Here is a 12,865-nt window from a genome sequence, read left to right as displayed (position 1 = left end):
AGCTTTGATTATGGAAATAGGAAGATTAAATCTGAAATTGAAGATTGAAAAGCAATTACATGTTGAATTCTTGCTTTAGATCTTCAATATTCTTCCTTTAGATCTTCAATAATGTCGATGGATTACAATATAGAAGGGTTTGAGAGAGTTTCTATTGAAGAAGACATAGAGAGAGAAACTAAGGGATCAAAAGATTAGTCAAAACAACGGCTCCAAGCTATTTACACTTGAAAATCACGCCAAAATAACCTCTTGGGAGTCGCCACTGGTTGCCTGGTCACGGTGGAATAACATTTGAAGAGCAATTTCTCACACTTAGCTATTAGCAAAGGTGCAAGTTTCAATGGGATGTTGAATTCGGCCCTCCAAGCCGCCGGCTTCAACTGCACAATATGCTTTCAATCTGTGATTAGAAAGCCTGACTTGCTCTGATACAAATTGTCAGGATCAAGCATTGACCACTACACAAAAAGTTATAATTAATAGAGAATTCACAACTTTATTTTTTTTATACTTGCATAACTGTATTCATGAACCTGATCTACAATCCCTACTTAACTTTTTTAAAGCAAATTTTTGAAACATTAATCTAATTAGTTGTTTCTATTTTGGATCAAGCTGGAGTTGGCTTCGATACATACAAAACAAAGAGAAAAAAAAAAAAAGAAGAAAAATAAAGAGACAAATTTGAGCTGTAAGATTCCCACTTAACATTAAACAATTTCGTCTCATGTTACGTTGTCATTATCTTCCTTTAATATTTAATTCCATATTTCTCGCAATTACAGCACGTTTGGTTCATGGAATGAATTTGGATGGAATAGAATGTTATTCCACAGGGAATGAAATATGTAAGAAATAGAATAGGAATTGTGTATTCTATTGTTTGGTTGACTGAAGGAATAGACTTTAGTAATTTTATTCCAGTGTTTGGTTGGTTAAAGGAATAGAAATGGAATAGATTTTAAATACATAAATACCCTTATACAAAATAATAATAATAATAATAATAATAATAATAATAATAATAATAATAATAATAATAATAATAATAATAATAATAATTATTATTATTATTATTATTATTATTATTATTATTATTATTATTATACAAATACATATTTATATTTATATTTATATTTATTTTCCCACTTATCCCACATCGGTTGGAGAAGTAAGGAATGGAGTCTTGAGGCTCCATAATTTCAATTGCAATGCTCATCCGCTAGGCAAACTTGCAATGCCCATCCGCTAGGCATGCAGATGGGCAGTCTAATTAATTTAGGAGCCAACACTCCATAATTAAAGAGTCTTATACAGTTAATTTTTTTTATTTACATATATATATATATATATATATATATATATATATATATATTTATTTATTTATTTATTTATTTATTTATTTATTTATTTATTGATGGATAAAAATTATAATTAATTAAATATATACATTTATATAATGCATTATATTTATTAAATAAATATAAATATTATATAATGTGCAAAGGGTATTTTTGGTATTTGCGATATAAAAGCTATTCCCAGGGTATGGGAATAGCTAATACCAAGGCCACCCTAGGAATGGCTATTCCCCTTGCTAAGGTAATAGCTCATTCCTAGGCATGTTAATTCGCATAACAAAATGATCAAACCAAACGATGGAATAGGTCTATTCCAATGAATGTTATTCCATTCCTGACCTATTCCATGAACCAAACATGCCATTAGTGAGTTCCTGGATCCACTTGCTTACACTCACTTCACCAAAGATGAGAAGTCGCAATTAGGGGGAGATAGTTTAGGGTTGGATGTTTAATTTGAAAATTTGCTTAAAATTAATCCATGTAGATTATAATATAATAATGAAAAATAAAATAAATATGTGGCAACTCAGTCAGCAAAAGTGGGAAGGTAACCTGTTAAAAATATCAATTGTTTTTTTTTTCTTTTCCTGATTCAGTGACTTATTAGAAGGTTATTTGAGTTCGATGGCTTAATTTCTCTTTTCCAAATAGTTCAGTGACTTATTTGTACTTTATCCCCCTTTTTTTCTTTGTATTTGCAGAATTGCAGTGTGCGTTTTGGCATATGTGGTTTTGAGAATCTTGCATTTATTGGTTGAAATATTGACGTTGATAGTTAAATATGAAAATATTCAAATATAATATACGATTGTTATACTGTGGATCATGGTCTGAATATGGTGTCTAGGTAAAGAAACGGTAGTCGTTACATTTTAACAATTCCGTCCGTATTTTTTTGTGTTCTTAACAAAATAAAATTACAGTGTATCTAAAATAAATTGTCCCGCATATTGTGTTTATATTATCAAATGAAACTGTAATTGAATTGAAATGATACTTTAGTTGTGTTGAAATGAAATTGCAGTATGTATAAAATGAAACTGAATAACATGTCTCACATATTGAGTATATATTGTCAAATAAAACTGTAGTTGAGTATAAATGATACTTTAGTTTTACTTAAATAAAACTACAGTATGTATAAAAAATAAACTGAATAACATGTCTCACATATTGAGTTTATATTGTCAAATGAAACCGTAGTTGAATTAGAATTATAATTTAGTGGTGTTGTAATAAGACTATAGTGTGTATAGAATGAAATTCAATAACATGTCTCACTATAATAAGAGTATTGTAGTTGAAAGAAAATAAAACTGTAGTTGTATTAAAATTAAACTACAATGTATATAAAATAAAATTGAATATATTATACAAGCAAAGCTAATTACGCAGAACGAATACCGTTTCTTTTGATTAAAAGAAACAGCACTTTTTGGACCATAGACCATAGTAAAATTTGCCTATAATATATGCATGCATAATTGCATGAAGCGTTATGCTGGGCAACCGTGTGCACAATGCAAGGTGCGCAGGAAATTGGATTCATAATTTCTATACTATAGATTCATAATTTCTATACTGTAGATTCATAATTTTTAAACTGTAAATTCATAATTTCTAAACTGTAAATTCATAATATCTGTACTGTAGATTCATAATTTCGGTACTGTAGATTCATAATTTCTAAACTGTATAGTTATCAAATTATGAATATATAGTTATGTGATTTGTGAATACAAGGTTCAACAATTGGGAATATGAACATTGAAAATTATGAACATAGAGTTTTGTAATTGTGAATATAGAGTTCAATAATTATGAATCTATAGTATAGAAATTATGAATCCAATTCCGTGTGCATCATGCATGGTGCACACGGTTGCACAACATAATTTTCCATAATTGCATCAGTTGTTATCGTGGACAGCAGTGCACGTGGACCACGGTCAAACAGCGCCGTTTCTTTAAGTAAAGAAATGACGCGACGTTACTATTAACGGAGCGCGCATTTTTTTTTTTTTTTGGTGTTAATTACCAACTGAAACTACAGTGTATCTAAACTGAAACTACAGTGTATCTAAACCGACACTGCATCACGTATTATTTTTATATTATCAAATGAAACTGTAGTTATATCAAAATGATACTGTAGTTGTGGTGAAATGAAACTACAGTGTATATAAAATGAAACTGAATACCATTTCACATATTTGAGTGTATATTGTGCAATGAAGCTGTAAATATATCGAAATGATCATGTAGTTGTGTTTTAATGAAACTATAGTGTATATAAAATAAAATTAAATAACATTTTCACATATTTGAGTCTATAAATATCGAATGAAACTGTAGTTATATCGAAATGAAAATGTAGTTGTGTTGAACTGAAACTGCAGTGTATACAAAATGAAACTGAATAATAGAGTTACTTTTTGCGGAATGGTGTGGAACGGCGCGAAATGGATGCCGTTTCTTTTCATTAAACAAAACGACGTCGGTTTGAAGCTCCGTGCATAATCGATTATGCATCGTGGTGCACGATATAATTTCAATCGTTATGCTGTGCAACCGTGTGCACCATGCATGGTGCACATGGTTGCGAACAACGCCGTTTCACTATGGTGGAGCAACAGTGCCGTTAGTGGCACCGTTTAACTCCACCAATCAATTTTTTTTCTCACCATTGTCAGGGGAGGTCTACTTCTTCTTTAGGTATATGCATTTTATGGATATATAGTTCACTCATTCTGAATTTATAGTTCATTAATTCTGAATATATAGTTCATTCATTCTGAATACACAGACGCAGCGAACTGCCATAATCCAAATCATAGTACTAGTAACCGATGTGGATATATATTTCACTAATTCTGGATATATAGTTCATTAATTCTGGATATATTGTTCACTAATTCTGAATTTATAGTTCATTAATTCTGGATATATAGTTTCATTCATTCTGAATACACAGACGCATCGAACTGCCATAAGCCAAAACAGAGTAGCAGTAATCAGTGTAGATATATAGTTCATTAATTTTGGATATATAGTTCATTAATTCTGGATATATAGTTCAAATTATGCACAGCATAACAACGTTAACGGCAATCAAAAAATAATTTTTTTTTAAGTCGGACGGCGTTGTTTTTAATCAAAACGATGCCATTTTGCATGATGCACACGATTCCACGGCACAATTTGCCTAATTGCATATATTCTTCGTAACCCACTTTTGGGCCAGTCGGAATTTCCAAGTTTGCAAGTCCATTAATGGACGATAGGTCGGTGCTTTGGCAGAAAAGGGGGAAAAAAAACAAAGTTCCGTTGCCAAGAATCAACGTGTTATTTGATTACATATTATAATGTTATTTGAAAGTGAGAGAGTACATTAATTGTCCTTTATTACACAGGTTCAGCGTCGACGTGTCATGCAAAATCTAGGTATATCGAGCTCCAATCTATTTATTCGACTTTATTATTTGCTTTTCATTATTTATAAATAAACTAATTTGTTATTTTTTTTCAATTTTTGTTTCTTTTTTTTTTTTGTTAAATTTTGTAATATGTTAGTCAATCTATATCTATATCTATCTATATCTATATCTATATTTATATCTATATATATATAAAAGTAAAATCCTCCTACATCATTTTCCCGCCCAAACTTTTTTACTAAATTACTTAAATATTTTAATTATTGGTCAAATAATTAATAAATCTTATTTAATTTGGTAACCAAATAATATTACATATTTATGGTATTGCGTATGTGAATACTATGTAATACCATAATTATGAAATATCACAATTAAGACAAGAGTATATATATAGAATCAGTATCTGTTTATTATTTTTTCAATTATATATTTAATTAATTTTAATTTTAATTATAAAAATATTTACAGAATATTAATTTCATATATGGTCAATTTTTTGTGGCTATAAAATGATAGGATTTGCCTCTCCCTGTACTACTAGAGATTCAAGAATCAAATTCTCTCTCTAAAGTTTTTTCAAGAATGGTGGATTGCCGTCATCGTTCCCGGACCCAGCACAAGAGAGTGTCTCATCATGGTCGGCATTAACATTTCCTTTCGTATGTATTCTCTCTTGGTTTTCTTTTCAAATTCTAAGTTTCCCACGCGTATGTGTATCAACACATCTTTCGTGTGCAGGTATTTCAAAAACGAATCGAAATTGTGTCATAACGTTGGACAAAGCTTTATGTATCCAACTTGGGGGATGAAGTTTCGAACAACAATATTTTTGTAAATTCTCTCCAGTGTATTTTTTTAATTCTTATTTCAAATTTATTCATACACATAGATAATTTGGGTGTGTGCATGCAGGAACTGTTTTCATATATTGGTTATTTGAATTCGTCCACACTCCACATAGAGAATTTGTTTTTTTTTTTTTTTTTTTTTTTTTTTTTTTTGGATTTTTCAATATTTAAATAAGAAAAGTGGTTTGTAATAAAAAATGTTGATATATTCTTTTTTTTTTTGTTGTTGTTTTTTTTTTTTTTTTTTTTTTTTTTTTTTTTTTTTTTTTTTTTTTGGAGAAGATATGGATCTAGAAAGATTGATCGGGAAGCAATAGAGTTCGTTGCTCATCAAGTGGATAAAGTTTGGGGAGGGACGGATTCTGTGTATATGTAAAGAGATATAGAGGGAAGCATGATAAGAATACAGTAAAACCAAAATGAAATTCAAAGCATTTTTAGTTGTCAATATATCAGTTGAGCTTTGTTTCGATTCAATCTCTTCGTCTTTAGAGTGTGCATTTTCTGTAATAAGAGAGTAGTTTGTCTCTCCCTTCAAGAGGTTTTTCTTGCCATTAAAACTTTTTTTTTTTTGGGACAAAAAAATTATGAAGTACTGTAGCTTAGTTTGAATAGAGTATTATTTTGATTTTATACTTTAGCTGACTTCCCTTGATTCAAATCACTTTTCCAATGTGAAATGATGTTATTGACTTACCATGTTTGCTTCGATATGCTAAGTCATTTTTTTTTTTTTTGAATGCTACTAGCTCTATTACATTGTAGTATCTGTTCATATACTTTCTCAACCTATTGAAACACAAAGAGCTAATAACACCTCCACTGAGGCTCGAACATAATAAAATTTATAATTGTAATACTTCCATAATAATAATATTGAATAAATATTAACCATATGTTTAGAGTTAATAATATATTATATTAAAAAATTAATATATAATATAGTGATGGTTAATACGGATAAACCATATATAAGCATAATCTAATATAGAAAAATATTCATTATTAACCATATATAACTTAGGAATAAATAAACTTATTGAAACTTAATTATTTATAACTTCAACTTTAATCTAAATATATGATTTTAAATATATAGTTTTAATATCCAAAATTAATAAGATTTTTCTTAATGTGAATCTATATATTTTTAATAATTTCAATTTAATAATATTATACCTTAATTATAAAAATTCTACCTAACAACTTTAGCATTACATGACATACAATAATTACCATAAATAATATTTAATAATTGACAATTTGTATTAGGCAATAAAAATTAATAGTTAATTATTATGTCAATTATAAAAAATTTTGTACTGTGAACAAATTATTTTTCATTATTTTGATTTAATAATATATTTATTATATCTTATTTATAAAAATTAAAAGTAATACTTTTAGTACTATAAATGTGACTAATAATTAACTTAATTATTAAGGCAGTTAATATATATTTAATTTTAAATAACTTCAAATATATGAATTATAGTAGCATGGAATCAATTAGTGGGACAATTATATTATTACAAGTTGCATTAATAATTGACTTTTTAAATTATATTCCATTTTTAATAATGAGTATTTTCCTAAAGTATATACATACACAAATTATGCTTATCAAATATAGAATTAGAAGTGTGTGTGTGTGTGTGTATAATTAATGAAATTATTTTATAGAAATTTCCATATAATTATATATAAGAAAAACCCTCATATTTAATTTTTCCTGTCTAAACTTTTGTAGTCAATTAATTAAATATTTTATTGGTCAAATAATTAATAAGGCTTATCTGGTAAGAAAATGTAAAATGGAAGTTAACTAAAATATATTAATTGGTAATATTATGTATGGTATTATTTTTTATAATATAATTAGTAATATTATTGTTTAAGTATAATAAAAATCCTAATTTTAATTCGTAATATAATAAAAATTATAATCGTGACCAGCCCTCTTAATTTATAATCTATACTATAATTAGAAATAAAATCCTATTTACCTGATTTTCAACATAAACAATAGTAAATAGTAAAGGTAACTTAACAAAAAAAACCGAAATTAAAAAGGAACATGAATATTTCACAATAATATTCTACATTATCAAATAAAAATGGAACAAAAATTAGGTAAATAGGAAAATAAAATGAATATTAATAATTGACTCAAAATTTAAAATTAAAAATAGAACGGAAATTAGGTTAATTGAAAAAAAATAAATATTAATAATTGGCTGAAAAAATGATCCATAATTGACTAAAATAGAAAAGGAAATGGTCAAATTATTACTTTTTAATTTTTCACTATAATATTACACGCTAGAATAAATCAAATCACAATTATATCATAAATATTTCACAAATTTAAACAATGGAATAGAAATTAAAAATAGAACGAAAATATTTCAATAATAATATTCTACACCATCAAGTAAATGTAAATTTAAAATGAAAACAAAATATTTCAATAAGAATATTGTACATCATCAATAGTAAAGACATATTTTAAACAATAATAAAGGTAAATTAAAAATAGAACAAAAATATTTCAATAATAATATTCTACATCATCAGTTAAAATGGAATAAAATTATGTAAAAATATCATTGCATCTGATTTCTAATTGACTCATTGACTGAAAAAGAAAAAATAATTGACTGGAAATGAATATGATATTACTAATTGACTGAAAATATAAAAGGATGGACTACAAATAAAAAATGATTCATAATTGACTAAAGTGAAAAAAATGGTGAGATCATTGCATTTTAATTAAAAATTGGACGGAAATATTTCAATAATAATATTCTACATCATCAATAGTAAATGCATATTAAAAACAATAGTAAAGGTAAATAAAAAATGGAATGGAAATATTTCAATAATAATATTCTACATCATCAATTAAAAATAGAACGGAAATTAGTTAAAAATATCAATACATCTGATATTCTAATTGACATAAAATAAAAAATGACAATTGGCTGAAAGTGAATATGATATTACTAATTGACTGAAAATATAATAGGATCACTAATTGACTGATATTCTACGATTATATATTTTCACTCGAGTCACCCATCGTAATGGACTGAAGATGTTAACTATAGACGAGGATTGACAAAATTGTGTTGCTACTACCAATGTCGTATACAATGAGGTTTCAATAATGTGTAAATACAATCGGTGATATTATGTTCTTTTAAATGACAAAATTGCTATATATCTAGACAAAAAATATATTTTCCATACAAATGAATTAGGATAGCAATTCATTACTATAACTAAGTTGCTAAAGAATGAGCACGTTTGCCTAATTTATAAAAATACTAAACAATGATAAATAAAATCTTCAAAGTTACAGCACTGCATGCGTACATCTACACATAGCTATTAATTTGAGCAATTATTTGCTCAAATTCAAGCAATGATAACATCAAAACATATAAACGATCCAAATCATATTTTCAATTGCACTGTACAATATAATATTTGATATTCTAATTTAAATAATTATATATCAATTTAAATATTCTTAGGGGGGGGGGGGGGGGGTGTATTCAATCATGATTTTTGTAGAGTTTTAAAGACTTTTAAAATTATAGATTTTAATAAACTTTGATTGACTTTCATAGAGTCGTTCAAAACTTTTTAAAACTTTATAAGACTCTATAGAAGTTAATATAAAAAATATTTATAGACTTTTATCAATTTTTTATTTTAAAAAGTCTACAAAAGTCATTGAAATTCTAAATTGAATACATCCTTAAAAAACTTCCAATGATTTTGATTCTTATCATTTATAATTTTCTTACAAAACATTTATAATATATCATAAAATTCTTCTATTATATAGTTCTTCACCAACATCAACATTCTCAACATTATTATTTTTATCCATAGTATGCTGAGATTTCTATGCTAATTACTTATTCTTCAAAAAAAAATGCTAATTACTTATTTATATATATATATATATATATATATATATATATATATATATATATATATAAAATTAATAAACATCAACAAAAAAAATCATTTCATTAGAAATTCATAAAAATATTAAACAATAAAATTTATAATAAAAGAATTGATCAAATAAAATATTTAAAAATATAATTACTTGCATAAAATAAAAAAATAAAAATCTAATATTAATAATATATGTATATAAATTATACTTGGTATATTGCTAGGCATCACATAAAGTACTATTATTTGCAATAGCAATTTGAGACTGCGAACAACAACAAGGTGCTACTGTTTGCAACCCCAAATTGTTGTTGCGAACAGTAGTTCGCTATTCGTAGTAACATGTTGTTAAAAAAATGAAAATATATATTACGAATATAAACATAAAAAGAATAAAAATCAAAATATATAAGTATTTATATGAATATTATGAAACATATACTAAAATTTGATGATGAAAATTTTGCTTTGTTCATGTATTTAGGGAGAATTAGAGAAAGTTAGGGATAAAAATAAAAATCAATATAAACAAGCAATAATGAAGTAAAAATAATATTATTTCGAATTTTTAGATGAAGATGGTAAAGTTTAGGAGAGAGAGAAAAATTAGTAGAGTTTAGATATGAGGAAAATATAGGATAATGAAGAAAAAAAATAATTTTATTGAATTTAGATAGGTTTATAAACTTTAAGTAGGGAGAAAAAATAGAGTTTAAATAGAAAGAGAACGTTCAAAGTTGTTAGAAAGAAAATTTTGAAATCTTGGGATTGATGGTTGGATTTCAACTATTTATATTTGAGAAAGAAAAGTCTACAAAAGTCTTAAAATTAAAAAGTCTACAAAAGTTCATAACTTTTTGAATACCACATGAGTTTTAAAGATTCTTTAAAAGTCTTAATTGAATACTATACGATTTTTAAAAACTCTTTCAAAATCTTGATTGAATACCGCCTAACTTTTAAAGACTCTCTAAAAGTTTGAATTGAATATCTCTAAACTTTTAAAGTTCATAAAAGTCTTTAAAACTCTATGAAAAGTCATGATTGAATACACCCCCTTTAATATATATTATAACAAATCCATTCCGTGCATCGCACGGGCGCAAATACTAGTATATACTAATATGAATATCTAATGAATTGATACCACAAATTAAAGTCAATATCTACTTAAAAAAGGAAAATGAAAAATTCAACAAAATTCTTTTTCCAATTCATTAGATATTATTTAATTTCCATATAAAATTTTGTTACCAATTAAGCTTTATTAATTTTTTTACCAATTAATTAATATTCATATTAGTATAAATTAGTGTACGGTAAGTAATATATTAGAATCCCATTTGTATTAAAAAATTAATAGTATATATTGACTACAATTTTATATGGAAATTAACTAATATATTAGAATTTCGTTGGAATTTTCCATATCATTAATTATCTTTTTTCAATTCATTAAAATCCCAATGAAATTCTTTTTCCATATCATTAATTAACTATTTCTTTTTCCAATTTATTAGATATTAGTTAATTTTCTTATGAAATTTTGTTAACAATTAAGCTTTATTGCTTTTTTTTTTTACCAATTAATTAATATTCATATTAGTGTAGATTAGTGTACGGTAACTAATATATATTATCAGCCTCTAATGTATTTATTCGACATTGTTATTTGCTTATCGTTATTTATAAATAAACACATTTGTTGATTTTTTATTTTGTTTCTTTTTTGGCCTATGATGAGTTGGTGTTATCGGATTCAAATAAGAAACAGTTCGTTCTGGTGTAGTTGGAGAACTTGCTATCTTTGTGCGGGAAGAGCCATAGGGACTTTCCAGAAATGCCAATTCCAGACGAAAGCAACATGGGTTTGATGGAAAACATGTTGATAGTTGAAGAGTTGGCGTATGACAAGGAATCGTTGAAGACAAAGTATGAAACGTTGGTAACACAATTGACGGACGAGCAAAAGAATGTTTACAACTCTGTGATGAATGATATTGATTCTAATGGACGTGGATTGTTCTTTGTGCATGGTTACAGAGGAGCATGCAAGATGTTTGTGTGGAGAACGTTATCCTCAAAGATATGGAGCCCCGAAGATATTGTTCTCAACGTTGCTTCAAGTGGAATAGCATCTTTGCTCTTACCGGGAGGTAGGACAGCGCATTCCAGATTTGCTATACCACTCTCATTGAATGAAGATTCCACGTGCAATATATCGCAAGGCAGTGACCTTGCTGAGCTTAAAATAAAGAGCAAATTGATAATATGAGACGAAGCACAAATAATGCACAAACATTGTTTTGAGGCTTTGTACAAAACCATGAGGGATCTATTGAGGTTCGCTATACCGAGTTGTGCTGAAAAGACATTTGATGGAAAGACATTAGGTTTGGATGGTGATTTTAGACAGTTTTGTCCAGTTATTCTGAAAGCAACGAGACTAGTAGTTGTCGGATCAACTATTAATTCTTCATACCTCTGGACAAATTCCAAGGTATTGAGGCTCACAAAGAACTTGAGGAAGATAGACAGACGGTTGATTGGTTTTCAAAATGGATTACAGACATCGGAGATGAGATTACATAGGTTGTAAACGAAGGTTTGTTTGGGATCGATACTCCAGCATGATTTCTATTGAAGTGTGGACCCGATCCCATAGCAACTATAGTGGAAAGCAACTTCCCAAGTGCGAGATATGACATGCTTGATGAGTCGCACCTAGAAGGCTGAGCGATCCTCTCACTAACTTTAGATGTTGTTGATCAAATTAATCAGTACATGTGCGACATGAATACCGCAGAAGGTCAAACATATTTATGTTGTGACTCTTTGTGTAAGGCAGAATCAAACGTTGAAAATCTATCAGAAGTATACACTCATGAATTCTTAAATAGTTTGAGATTGTCGGGTATTCCTAATCATTCATTGATATTAAAGGTCGGTGCACATGTTATGTTGTTGCGGAACATAGACCACTCTCTTGGTCTTTGTAACGGGACATGGCTCATCATCACAAGATTGGCAGATCACATTGTCGAAGCAAGAATAATTCATGGGACACATCAAGGAACCAAAGTTCTTATCCCCCGTATGTCTGTCACACCTTCTGATACGAGATTGCCCTTCAAGTTCAAGCGTAAACAATTTTAGTTGATGCTTGCATATGCCATGACTATCAACAAAAGCCTAGGCTAAACACTAACTCACGTTGGGTTATTGCTAAAAA

This window comes from Ipomoea nil, unplaced genomic scaffold (assembly GCF_001879475.1).
Source record: "Ipomoea nil cultivar Tokyo-kokei standard unplaced genomic scaffold, Asagao_1.1 scaffold2280, whole genome shotgun sequence".
Lineage (NCBI taxonomy): Eukaryota > Viridiplantae > Streptophyta > Magnoliopsida > Solanales > Convolvulaceae > Ipomoea > Ipomoea nil.
The sequence above is the reverse complement of the archived record's forward strand: the minus strand, read 5'-3'. Positions refer to the sequence as shown.